Here is a 17,804-nt window from a genome sequence, read left to right as displayed (position 1 = left end):
AGGTTAATAATTCTGATTGCAACTGTAAATATAACATATGCAATCTGCTCTCAGAAATAAAAGTACAAATACGGTCACAGGGTGGTTCTCCCCAAGGGGTTCAAAGAGAATGTTTATTGTTATGAACTTTTTAGATACAAATGCACACTATTTTAAGGTAGTAGCTTTAGTACAATTTGTGTATGATTATAGACATACACAACATTCAACTTTTTTAAAGGAATAATAAGTTATGCAGTCATGATGTATGTTTTAACAGCTAATATGCTGGTGATTTGATGCTTCGCAAAAGTTTCAGACCCCTTTTACCAGTATCAAAATACTTATTGGATGCAAAATTAACTTCTCAACTAACTTCTCAATTAATGTCAACTAAGAAACTTAAATAGATCAAGGCTACTATAATAAAGAAAATTTGCTCTTAATGTGAAACTAACTACATTGCCAAACACACTCGACACATGAAAGTGTAAAGCATGCAGCCTACAACAAATGTGGAAAGTTATTGCGCATCATATTAAAAATTCACAGAAAGCGATTTGTTATGTAATTTTGCTCACATGGATAATTGAATATTAATCGGATGATGTCATTACCCTGATGTGCCGTCAGCCAATCATTGCATTGCTGATCATGATTTCAAGAATCGATAGATCTGTCCTTCACAACACATGAAACGATTTCAGATCAGTTCAACCAGACATTTTAATCTGATTTACAGACTTGATCGAAGAACCAAATTAGCCAGAGATCAGTTATCAAGATTAAAATATGCAGGATCTGCTAAGTCATCATTTAATTGAGGTACGAAGAACGGACTCCAGGTGTGATTGAAGTGTGATTGATTTTTGATGTATGGTCAGAGTTTATAAAAGCTATTATGAAGTCTGTTTATCATATGAAACAATACTGTCTTTTCTGAAAATCCTTAATTCATGCAGATTTCATTTTAATGGATTGAAGTGGTTTTTAAAGAGTTTCTTTCAGACTTCTTTAAAAATATCCTCACTGTGTTTTGAAGATGAAGATAGTCTTATAGGTTTGATGAGTGAACGATGATATAATTTTCATTTCAAGGTGAACTATTTATAACCCACTTTTTTGTATGACTAAAAAGCACCAGAAAATGTTCTTCTTTAGTTTAAACCATTTCTGTGTTCAAGACTGAAGATTTATTCACCTGTTTGATGGAGCATTGACGCACAAACCCCCAATGTCGACTTTCACTCTCAAGCATAAGCTGCTATTGCGCACGGTAGGAAGGTGTATGGAAACAGAGTTGGCTTTGGCATAATGGAAAAAGGTTTTAGACAAACCCAAACAGGTTACAGATCTTGAAAAAGTGCAAAGAGGAGGCAATAAACAGGATGTCATGCCTGTGTTCCAGTGGGAGTATGAATGGTAGGGGGAAAGGGCTTTGAAAAGGACACTGTTTGATCACGTCAGGGGCTCCTGACACTAGGCAGACCTCGAGGAAGAGCTGCAGCCCTCAGACAGGGCAGTGTTTGAGCATGTTGAGATGCCAGTCTCGCTGTGAGAAAAGTAGCAGCATGGTACATGGATCTAAGCATTTGGACATATCTGTCTTACTGTGCAGCATCACCACAGATCAACCATTCTGTCATTGAAACCTTGAGACCATTGAAAAAAAAAAAATTCAATTCTCATTTGAACCTGAAGTAGTGGAAAAATATGTTTTTTTAATGTGTTACCTAAGCCTACACACACACACACACACACACACACACACACACACACATTTAACATAAATTTGTAATATTTTTTGGAAACCAATAGGGGTGTTAACCTGCACTGGTCTCACGGTTCAATTCGATTATGATTATCATGTTATCGATTTGGTTCAGTTCAAAGTGCGTCATAATGCATTCCATCTTCAAGTTTTAATTTTAATTCACATGCATACAGTACATAGATGACATGTTCAACATTGTTTTCCACTGCTCAGTGAGTGGGAGAGATGGAGCTTTTTACACTGCACCCTTAGCAGTGACAAAAGGGATCATTTGTTTCTATATCTTCAGTGTCAGTCAAAAACTGTCCCAGCTAACTCACAAGCAATGCATTGTGCCCATATGTAGGCTTTTATAACAGTTGGATATATATATATATATATATATATATATATATATATATATATATACACACACACAAACAGTTGAAGTCAGAATTATTAGCCCCCCCTTTGAATTGTTTTTCCCAAATGATGTTAAACAGAGCAAGGAAATTTTCACAGTATCTCTGATAATGTTTTTTTCTTCTAAAAAAGTCTTATTTGTTTTATTTCGGCCAGAATAAAATCAGTTTTAAATTTTTTAAAAGCCATTTTAAGATCAAAATTATTAGCCCCTTTAAGCTATTTTTTCTCTCGATAATCTACAGAACAAACCACTGTTATACAATAACTTGCCTAATTACCCTAACCTGCCTAGTTAACTTAATTAACCTAGTTTAAACAGAAATTGGGGAAAAATAAACAAGGGGGCTAAAAACTCAGGGGGGGCTAATCATTCTGACTTTAACTCTATGTATATATGAGCAATATCACACTCATAGCAGTGCGATATGGCTGTATATTGACACTGGTGGGAGGCGTGCGTTGGCTCGAGGCTGCAGAGCGAGTGCCTTAGTGCCCCCCATCAGTGCCAGTAAATAGCCATATCCCACTGGTACGAGAGTGATATTGCGTTTATACAATACAGTAGCTTGATGGCATTATTGTGTGTATAAAAAAGAAAATCAAACACAGAGGCTTGGAAAAAAAACCTTTTCTACAAGGAACTACTTACTTCCACCACTCATTCACATCTGCAGCCTATGTCAGAACAGCAGAAACCATTGCTAGTTCTCAAACGTCACTTTAGAGCTAGTATTTGATTCTCTAGCATAATGTCTTAAGTGATGAAAAAACAGGTGATCTTTTTGCTCACATTCTAAGATCATAAGGCTAAATGACATGCAATGCCATTAATCTACAGTGATTTTCCAGTATTTCTTTTGTTGCAATCGGGATTTCAGAGGCGAAGTAGTGGCGCAGTAGGTAGTGCTGTCGCCTCACAGCAAGAAGGTCGCTGGGTCGCTGGTTCGAGCCTCAGCTCAGTTGGCGTTTCTGTGTGGAGTTTGCATGTTCTCCCTGCGTTCATGTGGGTTTCCTCCGAGTGCTCCGGTTTCCCCCACAGTCCAAAAACATGAGGTACAGGTGAATTGGGTAAGCTAAGTTGTCTGTAGTGTGTGTGGATGTTTCCCAGAGGCTGGTTGTGGCTGGAAGGGCATCCGCTGCCTAAAAACTTGCTGGATAAGTTGGCGGGGACTAATAAATAAAAAAATAAAGGGACTAAGCTAACAAGAAAATGAATGAATGAATGAATGAATCAGTCAATCAATGAATCAATCGTGATTTCACAATATAACTTCAAAAAAGCCAGAGCAATGCAAACACTACCAGCTTCTGTGGTCTAAATACAGCACTACAAAATACAAAAGAGCGAGATTGACTTAATGTCACTTAACTGTATTATAATGATTTGTTCTGCTGTAGTTTGAAATTTACGCTGAGAAAATGAGTGTTTCTCCCCTAAGGATGGCTTATGCGGTCTCTGTCGCTTTCCTGTGGCGGAATGTCTTTCTTTGGTCTGCTCAGACAGGCCAATGTAGGCTGATGCACTGAATCTCCGAAATGATAAATATTTAAAAACAACTGCATAGTTACAATCTAAACAACTAAATTCTCGACTAAAAAAGGCTCAAAAGTTCATTGTTGTCCATCAGCAGCAATATTTGTGAAACTGTAAAGTGTCCTCTGCTTGTGGCTGTATGTGGGTCGAGTAATGCACAAGGGTGAAGGTTTAAGAGGCTGTACTAGTGCTGTTATTTGCAGGATATAGCACGTCTATCAGCCAATCAGATTAATAATGAATAAAGTCTGAATAATAAATAATTTTGGGCTTGGCTCTATTCATTTATTGCATACCTGCTGTATTAAAATATATATTTAAGGTAGAAATCTTATTGTAACAATACACTAGTTTAAACATTTGAGGTCAGTCAATGTCTTTTTTAGGAATTAAACTAATACAAAGTTATTCTAAAAGTTTTTATTGTCAGAAAAGGTTTCTTTTTTTAATAAAAAGTACTTTTTAAAAGTTATTTTTAAGGAGTGAATCCTGCAGAATGTTTACAGTATTACTCTCAGCATTTATAGTCGTGTTGCTTTGTGTCTTACATTTAATTAGAGTTGACAGATTTGGCACGTTCAGCCAATACATCCAACCAATTTTAAATGTACTTTTTCTGAAAACTAGTGCAGAAAGTGTGGAAAAAGCCTGCAGATTCAGTGTGGGCCATCCTATTTGACAGCCACCATAGCTCGAAACGTTCATTAAAATTAATGTTGGCATTAAGTTTAATAACATGGAGACCATTAGCCAATAACAGTTTCTCAAAGCAACCGCACTGCTTTGTCTCTATAATAGTTTCTCATGATATGGATGACGAATCAATACAAAGCCTCATTCGCTACAGTTAACACAATGACCTGGTGATTCTAATCTGCTGATTCAATAATTATAACTCAGTGGCGGGTAGTAAAACATCAGAAAGCAGTCTGATATTAATTGGCCTTGCTGACAGGGGGCTGACTGATGGAGGCAGCCGTCTTCTCTTAATAGCAACGCCTGCAACATAAGTAGTCCATGTGCTGGGCATAACACAGAGGGGCTTCCCTGCCCAGTTGTGCCCAAGCAGACTGGATTAAATAGTAATGGCCTTGCGGGCAAATACACGGGGGTCTTCTATCACTTATATTTCATCTTTGGTCATGCCAGTCAACATGAAGGGGTTCCAATGATAACGCAGCATTTGGGTGTATGAAGACAGACCTAGCTTTCTAACTAAATGCAACAACTTGATTGGCTTATAACGCTACTTAATCAGCATATTTTCCAGTATATTTTCAGTTTTATAGTTTGCTTTAGACAAGCACTTGCTTATGGTAATGTTTGCGTCAGATTTGACGTACTTTCACTGTTTGTAAAACTTGTGCTGAACTTCTCAACCGAATGAAGTACTGTACATTCTTTAGGTATGCAGATGTGTTGTGTGATTACATTCTATATATATATTATTTTATATTTAGTTTATAGCTCAAGCTTTATCCAAGGTTTCAGATTATTAGTTTATATTTTTTTCTGAGATTTGTTCAGCTTTAATTGTTTGTCTGTTTCTTTAAAATATTTATTCACTTAAATAATCTGAAATTCAGGTGTGCTACTCATTAGACATTCTGCTTTTTGCATATTCTACTGTATACTATTGTAAGCGATAACAATAAAATATTTTTGTGAGAAATTTTAATCAGCAAAGTTACATTAAATTGATAAATGACTGTAAATAAAAATGTCATATTAATAAAAAAAAAGACACTGTGCACTGTAAACAGATTAAATTGAATTCTAATACATTTTCACTAATTATATTTTTCCTCTAAAGCAACATATAAAACTTATTGCCTACCAAAAACCTTTGAAAACTAGTTAGCACTGTATGGATCTCTGCTTTAGTGTCTCTTTAGATGCCTGCAAATATCCAACAGGAGTAGGGGCACTTAGGTTTAAAAAATTGTGTTTACACTTCTGTTCGGTTACCCAATGCCAGTGTTAACATGATCATTCATCTTAGAAAGTAGGATTGCACGATATTGGAAAAATCTGGCTTTGCAATATTTTTTTATTTATTTTTTGCTGCGATATACAATGCGATATGAATATAATTTCACTAAATGATTTGAATAGTTCTAATTGGAAATATTTTATTAATTAGATGGACTGGGGTAATCAAGCCTTTTTCTATGCAGTGCATCTGCATAAATTATAATAAATTATAAGCATATATAAAAACTACAGAGCAAAAATAAAAGTTAAATAAATAGTGCTGGGGCAGAGTAACGGTATTACAATCAAACATGAAATAACATGGCCGTCATTGTATAAATAATTTTATACAATAATATAAAACAATATATAACAATATCTCTATTTTTTAACTCCTGCGTTGTGTGGTTGTTACCATTATGACATCTATCATATGTTGGATTTTGGTTACTTTCCAACTCAACATCCACATAACGTCAAGCTGTAACATCACAAGACATTGATATTTCGATGTTTTTAGGTTACTAATATGGTGTCTATCAGATGTTGGATTTTGGTTGCCATACCTGACGTTAGTTTGATGTTAGATTTACTTTTCAACACAAGTAAAAATCAACAATATATCAACATCATTTCACAATGTTTTGGATGTCAACATAACATTGTCCTTAGACACTGGTGACCTTAATCTAACCTAATATTAACCTTTTATGATGTTGTGCATCAGCTGGGTTAATATGTATATGTTGTTCTTGTTGAATTTCACCTGTAACACTTAAGAGTTTAGAGTAAGAGTTAATGGGCCTTAATTGCATTTTATTTGTTTTACATACAGTATGCTGATAAAGTGCAATAATATTGAGCATAGGGCAAATTAGCTGACTGCAATTTATTATATTATTAAACTTTGTGAAATCAAATGTAAAATTCTACAGCTGTGGCTGTAGTAAGCTGGGAAGAATCAAAAAGCCATTTCAGCATCAATCACAAAGCGTTTTTAGTTGCAGTTTTGTTGTGGATGTAGTTTCTTTGAAGTAATGCAATAATGGCATCTTTGCACATGTGCTAGTGGCTAATTAATCTTTTTAACTATACTAATTTTGTCATGTCATCAGGCACATGAAAAGTGACTCAGTGCAGCATCTTGATCTAATGTGTGATCTATTGGGATGCTGTTAAATAAAAAGGGCCAGCTGAAGTTGGATTTTCATCCTGAAGGATCTGATATGTGTTGGAACTTTGGTATATTAGGTCTGTGTCTTGTCAAATTTGTCTGTTAATGAAAATACATTTTTTTTTTAAATTTCTGTTTAATTTCTGTGCTACTTGCTTAACCACATTTAACTTTTTTTCTTTTTGCTATACAATTATTTTAAACCTAAACTATAAACACTCTAAATTGTCTTCTAATACACTGTGTCAATGCACATTTTGAAGTACTGCATGAGAAACAAGTGTTAGAAATGGCAAATTTCGGGAAAAAAAAAAAAATCCTTATTTCCCAAAAAAAAAAAAAAAAAAAAACCTTTAACACTTGCTTGAGGTGTTTTTGGACATGGAAAAAGGGTTAATGCCATTTATGTAAGATGAAAATGCATTTTCAGAATAAACTCTGATGTCATGATCATAACGTCACACATATGACTCTTTAAAACAAGCTAAATATACACAGATCACACTTGATGAAATGCAAAATAACACATAAGCATCCTAACACTCTTCAGGTGATATGCATACTACATTTCTCTGTTTAAAAAACGATAATGTTTGAAGGATAATGTTTTCATTTGTGTGTTTTGCAATTCTAAGTGCATCTGTGATCTTTGTAATGGCAACTTGATTTGTGTCAAATTTAAAAAAAAAAAAAAAGCCCTGAATTTTTTTTTGTTACACTGTAATCTGAAAATGTTCTGTAATGATTTGTGTGTGCATATTAATGACATTATACGAACCTCTTATTTAATTTGTGAGATGCTATATACAGTATACAGTTGAAGTCAGAATTATTAGCCCCCCTTTGATTTTTATTTATTTATTTTTTTTAATTTTTCTCAAATGATGTTTAACAGAGCAAGGATATTTTGACAATATGTCTGTCTTATTTGTTTTATTTAGGCTAGAATAAAATGGCATATAAATAATTTTTTAAAAGCCATTTTAAGGTCAAAATTATTAGCCCCTTTCCACTATATTTTTTTCGATAGTCTACAGAACAAACCTTCGTTAATAATTCTGACTTCAACTATGTGTGTGTGTGTGTGTGTGTGTGTGTGTGTGTGTGTGTGTATATATATATATATATATATATATATATATATATATATATATATATATATATATATATATATATATATATATATATATATATATATATATATGAAAAATACACTTTGGTTTGTATCACGTGGAGGACAGTCAAGTTCTTAAATCAACTTGTTTTTCTGAAAACCTCAATGGACATATTTAGTTTTGGCTGTAGCTCATACAGTAATTACCCAGTGGCCATTCTTTCAACTCATTTTGTAAGCAGGGGTGACATTTGGTTATTGGGTGTAGTCTTCAAGTGTCTCCAAAATACCAAATTTAATTTATAAAAAGCTTGCAAAAAGTGCAATTTTGCAAGAATTACCCAGGGTGGCTAGGATGCACTTTTAAAATCAGCAGGGACATGGCATATTTGTGCTGTGTGTGAATGTCAAAAGATGTTCAAAACTGATTTGAAGGTTGTGATACACAAACACGCAAGTCATCAACACAGTCACTTTATTTGGCTTTAGTTTCATAAAAAATATTTTAATGAGATTAATGGTATTCTTAAAGGTATTCTATTCAGGTCAAATGTTTCCACGTAAACAGCTAAATCAATAACACTGTCTTATAAACCCTAGCTAAGCAAGCCAAAGGTGACAAAGGCAAAGAAAACAGGAAATGTCATTGGATGACATTTCATTCCTTTATAATGTCCCTCTGGTTCTGGTCTATCTTACAAAACTAAACCCAAAATCCCAAAGTAAATTTTTTTTTAGAAAAATAAATAGATGTTCATGGAGCGTTTAACCAAACTGTTCATTACAGCAAAACTAATATCTAAAAAGGAATTTTTGCACTAAATTTCTCTCAGGCTCATTTCTTAAAGGGCCAATGAACCCCCCTGTTTCAGCAGGGTGTTTTCACACCTCTACTGGAAAAAGTTAGGATAGTGGGCGTGTCCAGCTCTGATTAGGGGGGAGTGTCGGAGGAGGTGAAAGATGGAATGTGCATAAAAATAAGCATAAAAATGGGAGTGTCGGTTTGGGCACGCACTGATTTTTCACAGAGGCAAAACAAACACACAGACGCAGAGGAGAAAGACAGTGACTGTGTTTACATGGACATCAGTAATCAAATTATTTGCCAAATTATTAAATGGTGGACTTTAACTGAAGTTTGGCTCTTTCATTAAGGAATTTCATTCATGCCCCTCGTGACAAACGAGATTTTTGATTCGAGGAATTGCTTGAAGTGTGTATTTTTAATGCAATGTTGGTTACCGCATGGCGAATGACAGAAAAAACAGAAAAAACTTCCACATTTCTCTGTAACTTAGATGCACTCAGTTGGTAGTGTCAAAAAGCTGTGTGTGTTATTCCTGTCACAAAATGCAGCAAAAATCCTAGACGATGGTAATAGTTTGATTGTGGTGTTTACATGTTTACACTTGGAGAGCAGCATTTATAGCGGATCTTTCAGCCCATAATATTGTAGTGATATTAACGTTCTGTAAACTTTAGAAACTTAGAAATAATTTGACTAAAGTCTGTCTTTAAACACTGAAAGAGTACTGCTGACGATACACACCAACTTTGCCATCTGAATTAAACAAACAAAGACCACTGATCGCTTACCAAATCTGTAGAGACAGGACTATCAACACCAAGTGGATCCGCGTCTTTTTTTAAAGGAGACGAGTGGAAAATCCGGATTTTACTATTTCCAGATAAGAAAAGCTCTCAGTAAAAAGTGTTCCTTAGACACGTATTTCTGTCACATGTCGCGTGCACGGTAATTTACACGTGAGTCCAGCTTAGCTCTTATACAGTGAAAATAAAAACAAAACCTTCCTTGCAGCTAATTATAAAAGCAACACTGAAGACCCGTACCTCCAAACAATACTTCTTTCACTTGTTTTAGCAACACAGTGTGGCGTCTCTCTGCCGTCTGAACACTGTACAGGTACAAACAGTCTTCAAAGCTATCCTCCATATTAATGAAGTTGCACTGCCAACACAATAGAGCGCTCTGATTGGTTTGAACCAAGTCATGAATGAATGCAGCACACTCAGAGACGTCACAAAGTACTCCCAGGTACAGCCAGTCTACATGCTGGAATACACTCTTCGATCTCATGGCAGCGACGCAGCTTTAAAAATTCGTTTCAAACCGTAAGTACAACCAGTTTTCACTTTTTAGTGAAATATATGTGTCCTAATAGAGATTTTAGCAGCTTGGGACCCATATATGACTGTAATCTGCTCACAAAATGTGTTTTGGTTGTTTCGTGACCCTTTAAGAATTGCTTTTACCTTATTTAGTCTATTTTAATGCTGAAGACTCATCATGTAGACCTTGATGGCTTCCCTCTTTAATTTAGGAGAAGAACTCTTCATGTTTGCGCAAAATATTTTCCTTTAATGGACAATTCAACCTTGTCAATACAACGACCTTGGAGAGCTGGAAGATTATCTGCTTCTTAAGAGTCCAGCACACTTTTAAACCGCCTTGAGAGGAGAGATGGTCATTTTCTCATAGCAACCAATGTCCAAGCTTGAGGCCAGGGAGTTTATTACTGTGTGAAATGAAAAGCATGCTGTGTTTTGAGCATGAAGGACAACAACATCGAGAAATACTTTGCTCAATAAATATACCCAATGCTTTTTATTGCCGAACTTTGGTTTAAACTGATCCTAGGGTTCTGAAGGAGCTAGTTATTAGTTAGCTCTTGCCTGTTTTGTATTGGTGTTGCTTTAAATGTTCACTTAGATTGCAGGTTTAGGATTTTGGATTTCATCAGACTGTGTATTGAAGTAGCATGCCCACAAATCACCCGCTGTTTGTTCACTTACCTTCTGAAGCATTTTTCACTCAAAAATGTAATTTTCTTCTATGCAATATTTGACATCAAAGATTCAAAGGCAATGTAATATCCAATCAGACTGTCTGACTGCTATAGGCAACCTTCAGGAGTCAGCACACAGAGGTTTTTATCATTCAGACCAGGTTACTGAGCATAACTTTATATTCTGCATTGCGTTTTTGAGTTTTGTCTTAAATTGGTAATTTATTAGATTTGAGAGCAATAATGTAAATATACTCATATTTCTACTCTTGTCTGTACACTTTGCATTGTAGATGTTGTTTAAGTTATTCTTTAGTTCAATTAAAAAACAAAAGCAAATATGTTTATTATTCTTTTATCATCAGCTTCAGATTTACCTACAGTATTCTAAACTAAGCTGAAATATAGACCAGATTTAACATGGATTTAAAAAAAAAAGTTTTTCAAACAAAGTATTTTAGGATCTCTATGACCACATTTGTTGTAAATGTTGTACAACAAGTACATAAAAACTATAAATAAACTAATAAATAATAAAAATATTGAGATATTATAATTTTAATAACTGATTTCTATAACTTTATATTTTTAAATTGTATATATTCATCTGATAGTAAGTGGAGTTTTCACTCCATCAAGTCATTGCCATAGTTTATTGCAGTGGTTCCCAAACATTTTTGTATGAAGGGCCAAAAAATAAGTATCATTGAGACCCATGGGCCAATGGTAAATAAATCTAACTATTAGGGTTGGGTCGATAGACAATGTCTTGATAGACATCAAGACGCTGAGACAGCATCATGGTCCTCCATCCCACCCCCGTTGCAGCAGCAACCGGCTCACAAAAAATACACACGGCCCCATTTACACTAATACATCTTAGTTTTAAAATGGATTTTTAAAAATGATCCACATCCACACTGGCATTTTATCTAGCATTTCTAAAAAGCCTTCCTTCCACACTATACCGCTGAAAACAAACATCACGTGACCACACACACGCATGCACTACAGCATACGCGTATGTCCGAGCTCTAGGCAGTCAGTGGGTGCTTTGAGCACAAAACCCCATAGTGTAGTGCACGTCAGTCAGTTATTTAACGATGTGTCGCTGGATCATGTCTCACTATACTTGTTAAACGTGATATTTTATCAATCTTGTCTCTACCTAACGACTTCGTCTTTTTTTTTCATCTATTAGGTAACCTGTCACAGCATCAGTACACTGATTCAACCTTTCACTTTCACACTTGTGCTTGGTAAATTTAGCAAAAAACCTCAGATACTGTTGGTTGGTTGCTGTCTTCTGTGCACCTTTTTTACCAACCCAGTTTGTCGACGCCATTATAACGACACAGATCACTCTGCCTATTCATGCCAGAGTCCTGTGGAAAAAGTGATTGACAGGTGGTATTTTGTGTGTAACTTATCTTTAAATATTCATGATTTGGTTATGGGTAAAACATAGACCATGCAGTTCAGGTAGTTGAAATGGTAGGCTACAAATATTCTTTATGAATTAATGAATTATCTTCAGAAGAGTAATACGAGTATGATGCCAAATTGGTCGACATCGGCCAACCCTTCAAACTATATTACATTAAAGTTTTCTTGACTTAATTTTAATTTTCTAACTTTTTATAATCTTTATCTTTTTTATTTTATATTCTTTACCTTCATTTGCTTGCTGATATCTCTGGATTGTCAGGTGAGAATATGTACATTTGAAATAAAATCTGATTCATTTAATTGAAACATTTAATTTGCATTATTTACTTTGTGTAGCTTAGCAATAAAACAAACAAATGAAAAGTTGCATTAGATTAGAAATGACAGTGTCGAAACCCTCCCCATTATTCTCCCTCTCTTCTCAGTTGTGATGGTGGGCCAAATCTAAGGTTACCAACTTTGGTCCATGGGTCCTAGTTTTGGGTTTATTGTCATGGGATCAAATGCATTCTATGCTGAATTGGTCCCAAGGCAAATGATTAATGTTTAAAAAGTTGTGCTGCGTAATAATAATAATAATAATAATAATAATAATTATTATTATTATTATTATTCATTAATTTATTCATTCATTTCCGGCTTAATCCCTTTATTACTTTGGGGTCACCACAGCAAAAGGAACCGCCAACTTATCCAGCACATGTTTTTGTCACGTTCGGGAATGGGAGACCAAAACAAGACCAAAGTGGCAGAACCCTGACAGTTTTACGCTGCAGATGCCCTTCCAGCCGCAATCGATCACTGGAAATATTGTTATTATTATTATTATTATTATTAATATTATTATTATTTTATTTTTTAAAAAAGATGAATGCAGTGATCCATATTGTACAAAATGTTCAAAAGAGCAGTGTTTATTTGAAATAATAATCTATTGTAACATTACGTCTTTACTAACGCAAATGTTTTGAACTGTAGTATACAGTTTATACAGCGAAGAGCAGATACTGAAGTGCACAAATTGTACATGTAGTCTAAAATGGCCCTTTGGGGAGTTCAAGTATAATTTGTGGGCCCTGCTAGTGGAGTGTCCATACTAGAACTCCCACACTAACATGCTAACAGCTCTCTTACTGCAGCTTTCAGTCCTGAAGAACACCAGGCATTCCTCAAGCTGATAATCTCATACGCCACAGGCCAAACAAAACCAACTCATATTTGTCTTCTGAAAACGTGGAAGGTTGGAACGACCAAATTCCTTATTCGATAAGATGTGACCTCTCCACTCCAGCAAGACTGTGAAACTCCCTCTCAGCCTTTTTTCTGAGGTCTGGTCAGAGAAGCAGCCAGCATCATTGCTCCGTAAGAATTTACTTACTTTCAGGCTCCATTCATGCCAATTTCACATTAGCTATTGTAAATGTAGTTTCTCAGTGAGGAACAGGTGTGTGTGTGTGCGTGTGCGTGCGTGCGTGTGTGTGTGTATTCTGTCAAAAAATGACTGCGTTGCGCATGAATTCAAATGTTATGACAGGTCAGCTTTTAAAAAAGTTGGTAAAAAGGTATTTGGAAATTGTATACTGAATACACTGAATAAATACTCGAGGATGTCTCTACCTAATGAAGAGGTTGGAAAGTGACATAGCAAAGACTATAGAATACACAAGACATGTGTCACTCTTATAATTTTGAATGGGGAAAAGTGTAACCATCAATATGATAAATAAAGCCCTGCCTACTAGTACAAGAGCCAATCATCGAGCACTATAGACTGACAGAAAAGCTTGGACCAGACATGTGCTTTTATGACAGTTTGCTGGTCAACAAATGCACTGGAATCTAAGTGAATACTTGCTTCACAGACATAGAAATATATCCAGATAAAGCTTAAAATCTTTACTTTTAACACACCAAGTGGACTTGAAAACAAAAGTTTTCTGTTTTTGTTTTGTAATCTGTATGAAATGAACGCGAATGCATATAACATGACAGCAATTTCTTAAACGCCCACACAGACTTGTAAGCAAAGAGTCACTGTCATTTCTGGAGGAGACTCGCCATCAAGGCCAAGTTGTGAATTACTTAAGAAGAGCAGCACGATCAGGCGATCATTACATGGCCATAAATGAGGTTAGTGTCATAATCTCATTCCTTTCGAGTGCAAATGCACATTAGCTTGGGCAACCTGAAAGAAAATGCTGATTTTGTGTGATTCAGATGTTTAGAAACGAAACTTATGAGACGGTTGTTGTTTAATTTTATTGGTGACTGCAAATATGTAATGTAAACAAAAGCTTGGCAAACTGATTTAGAGAATTTGATGTTTTCCCATTCAGACAGAATGCCCGATCATACCGCCCGAGTGGCATTTTTAGAGATGAACGCCAAGTAAAATGACTTGCCTTAAAGCAGTAGTCACCAAACTTGTTCCTGAAGGGCCGGTGTCCTGCAGATTTTAGCTCCAACCCTAATCAAACACACATGAACAAGCTAATCAAGGTCTTACTACGTATACTTGAAACATCCAGGCTGGTGTGTTAAGGCAAGTTGGAGCTAAACCCTGCAGGGACACTGGCCCTCCAGGACCGAGATTGGTGACCCCTGCCTTAAAGGGTCTTTGCTTATAGCCTATCTCCAACGCTACCACAAGGTGGCGCTCACTCATTGCATTGTGGTACCACCGTAGAGAGGCTAAAAGTCACTTTCCAAAACCTTTTCATTCAATGTTCCACACTGGTGGATTGATCTTTCCATTCCCACACTCACTGTGGATTCACTACCCCTTTTCGAGATCACCGGAACCCTTGTGAGCAAAACCGAGACCCCCATTTCTTTCCCTTACCTCACCACATGACAACCCCAAAACATTAGCAATTCTGACTATGCCTCACACACGTGAGTGGGCTTGACAAACTACCTGTTGAAAACACACTCTTATCTCTCTTAAACTTAAACACTTGCACCAGTTTTGCAAAAATAATCCTAAACCTAGCACTTAATTCTCTGAGCACAAATAGTTTCTTTGTAACATTAGCATGTGTTATGCGTATTGCCTCTTTTTGTTGAATCGCTGAATGCCTCCTCATTAAGGGGCTCGATCCAAACGTGTGTTTTTATGACAGGTCCTGCAGCTTCTTTGTTGTCAACCCCCTTGTTTTTAACCCTCTCCACTTTTAAACATTTAAAAAACAAATGTTCAATTAATCCCCTTAATAGTTTTTAACCCTCTCCACTTTTAAACATTTGAAAACAAATGTTCTCTGGTTTTGTATTCTGTATAAAACAAATGCAAGATAGAGTTTGCCCCGTCTGACCTCATGAACTCCTGCCCTTGCCATTCGAATGGAAATCACATAATGGCAACCACAAATTTGTAAACAGAGTGTGCACTGTAACTTTGGAAGGTGTGCCCTCAAGAATGAGTTTGATATTACTTTAGAAGAGCAGCGCAATTGGACATGTAGTGTGATTGACAGGATGACATCTGATTGCATCCTCCAGAAACAGCCACACAATAAAAGAGGTTGGTGTATGATTTCGTTCCCTTGAGTGTGTATGCGCATTAGCTTGAGCAACCTGAAAAAAATTCAGTTGGCATTTCTGTGTGGAGTTTGCATGTGCTCCGGTTTTCCCAAAAGTCCAAAGACATGCGCTATAGGTGAATTGAATCAACTAAATTGTCCGTAGTTTGTGTGTGAATAAGTGTGTATGGGTGTTTCCCAGTAATGGGTTGCAGCTGGAAGGGCATCTGCTGTGTGAAACATATGCTGGATCAGTTGGCGGTTCATTCCGCTGTGACCCCTAATGAATAAAGCCTTATTCACACTACAATCGACTCACAGCAGCAAAGCAACAATCGACTGTTCGTTTCAACGGAGAGTCGGCTACTACGCGAGCGACAGCGGCTTTTGTTGACCAGGTAGCCGTGTCAATCGACACGACTAAGTTAAAAAAACCTTTAACTTTATGCAAATGAAGAGCAACTTTCTAAAGCAACCAATAGGAGCACCAGTAGAGCTCACGTGGTCCTCTCTCTGCTCACAGGTCTGTTATATTTGTGCTGTATATATCTACACAGACCTGCATTTGCAGCAGGTCGCCACCCAGAGCAACAGGCAGCTACAAATTTTCTGCTAGTCTGAATGTGGCATAAATGGACTAAGCTGAAGGAAAATGAATAAATGAATGAATGAGTGATTCGAACAATTAGAAACAAAATATAGTAGGCATTTCATTGATAATCCCAAATACTGTACGACATTTAAATTTAAACTAGGCAAACAGTTTTGGGGAATTTGATGTCTCCCCATTCAAAAAGAAACACCTGCAAGTTGCCTATTAAGTAGTTAACTTTAAAACTTCCACAAAACGTGAAGAAACAACATTATGTAATTTTTGTAAATATGTTGCAAGGGCATGCATTTTGTTGACCTGACTTGGTTAAATAATTTGGGTTTCCTTATTGTATTTTTTACAGTTAAAGTAATAATTTAATTTAATAACATTGTTGTGCATTAGATTGATAGCCTCAACATCTACAGTAGACAATAGAAAGATCAGCCTAAACCAAAAACCATCTGATAAACAAAAAGAAACATTCATTCTTTTTTGTTTACCAAAGATGCATTAAATCAACATCAAAGCAGGACATAATGAAAGTACCATACTTACTGTTTGCTTTATAACCCATATTGAACATCTAAGAGCTTCTTCGTTTTTACCTAAACATACAAAAGTCAAGGCTTTTAAACTAGATTGCTTTTTATGGCTGGGTCAAGGCAAGAGTCTTTTCCATTGTGTGGGAAAAGAAAGCCTGTATAATGAAAGTTGACAAATGAAGTTTGAGGGGCTGCTTTCTCGAGGAGAGGCTCATCCCATGCGGCCAGTGTTGACAATTCCTGACAGGTGTGTGTTGTAGTGACAAAAGTGTCCTCGCGTGTGCACATGTGCGTAAGAGATGTTTGTTGGCCCCACGGGGTGAAAGCCAAATGTCAGATGAATACAGTATTTAACTGTTCAAATCTACAACAGAGACCCTGCCGGATGCCAGTTGAATGCTGACTCTTGTAAGCTAAGTTCATTTGCACTTTCCCAGCCTCGTTGTTTTGGATGCAAACAAAATTGTGTTTTGGAGATTTGTATTCATCGAAATTTATGTCTGTTTGGCTCTGCTGCAGATTGTGAAATAGAATTACTGTTCTTGGCAGTTTAACATTAACTGGAAAACCGAGCCTTCTGATATGTTTATCGAAATATATATCTTTAATTATTTTATTTTTATGGGATATTTATATATGTATCTTTTATTTACTCATAAGGCTTGCAGTGTGAGGCATTTCGTATCTGTTTTGTGCATCTCGCGGGTCTGGGTAATCTCATTGTATCAGAGGAACTTCACATTCCTCCTGTTGTTTGTGTTGGGACAGTGTTAGGTTCTGCGAGAACTTTGCCATGCACTCAAATCCTTATTTGTGGTTCCCAGTGTGATTGACAGACCACCCAGTCAACAGAGCAGGCCTTCAGTTAAGGACACAGTCATGACCCCTGGCCTGTTTCCAGCTCCTGGTGAAAGGTGATGAGTTTCCATGAGGAAA

At 36.2% G+C, this 17,804-nt stretch overlaps 1 protein-coding gene across 18 annotated transcripts in view; it reads left to right on the top strand.

Annotated features, from left to right (window-relative positions):
• The window catches only part of kcnq5a (potassium voltage-gated channel, KQT-like subfamily, member 5a), a 248,828-nt gene that overhangs the window by 17,151 nt on the left and 213,873 nt on the right, over positions 1-17,804 (top strand). The window lies entirely within an intron of this gene.

The sequence above is a fragment of the Danio rerio genome, chromosome 13 (assembly GCF_052040795.2).
Source record: "Danio rerio strain M-AB ecotype USA chromosome 13, GRCz13ab, whole genome shotgun sequence".
Classification (NCBI taxonomy): domain Eukaryota; kingdom Metazoa; phylum Chordata; class Actinopteri; order Cypriniformes; family Danionidae; genus Danio; species Danio rerio.
Note: the sequence above shows the minus strand (reverse complement) of the source record. Positions and strands in the feature narration are given on the sequence as shown.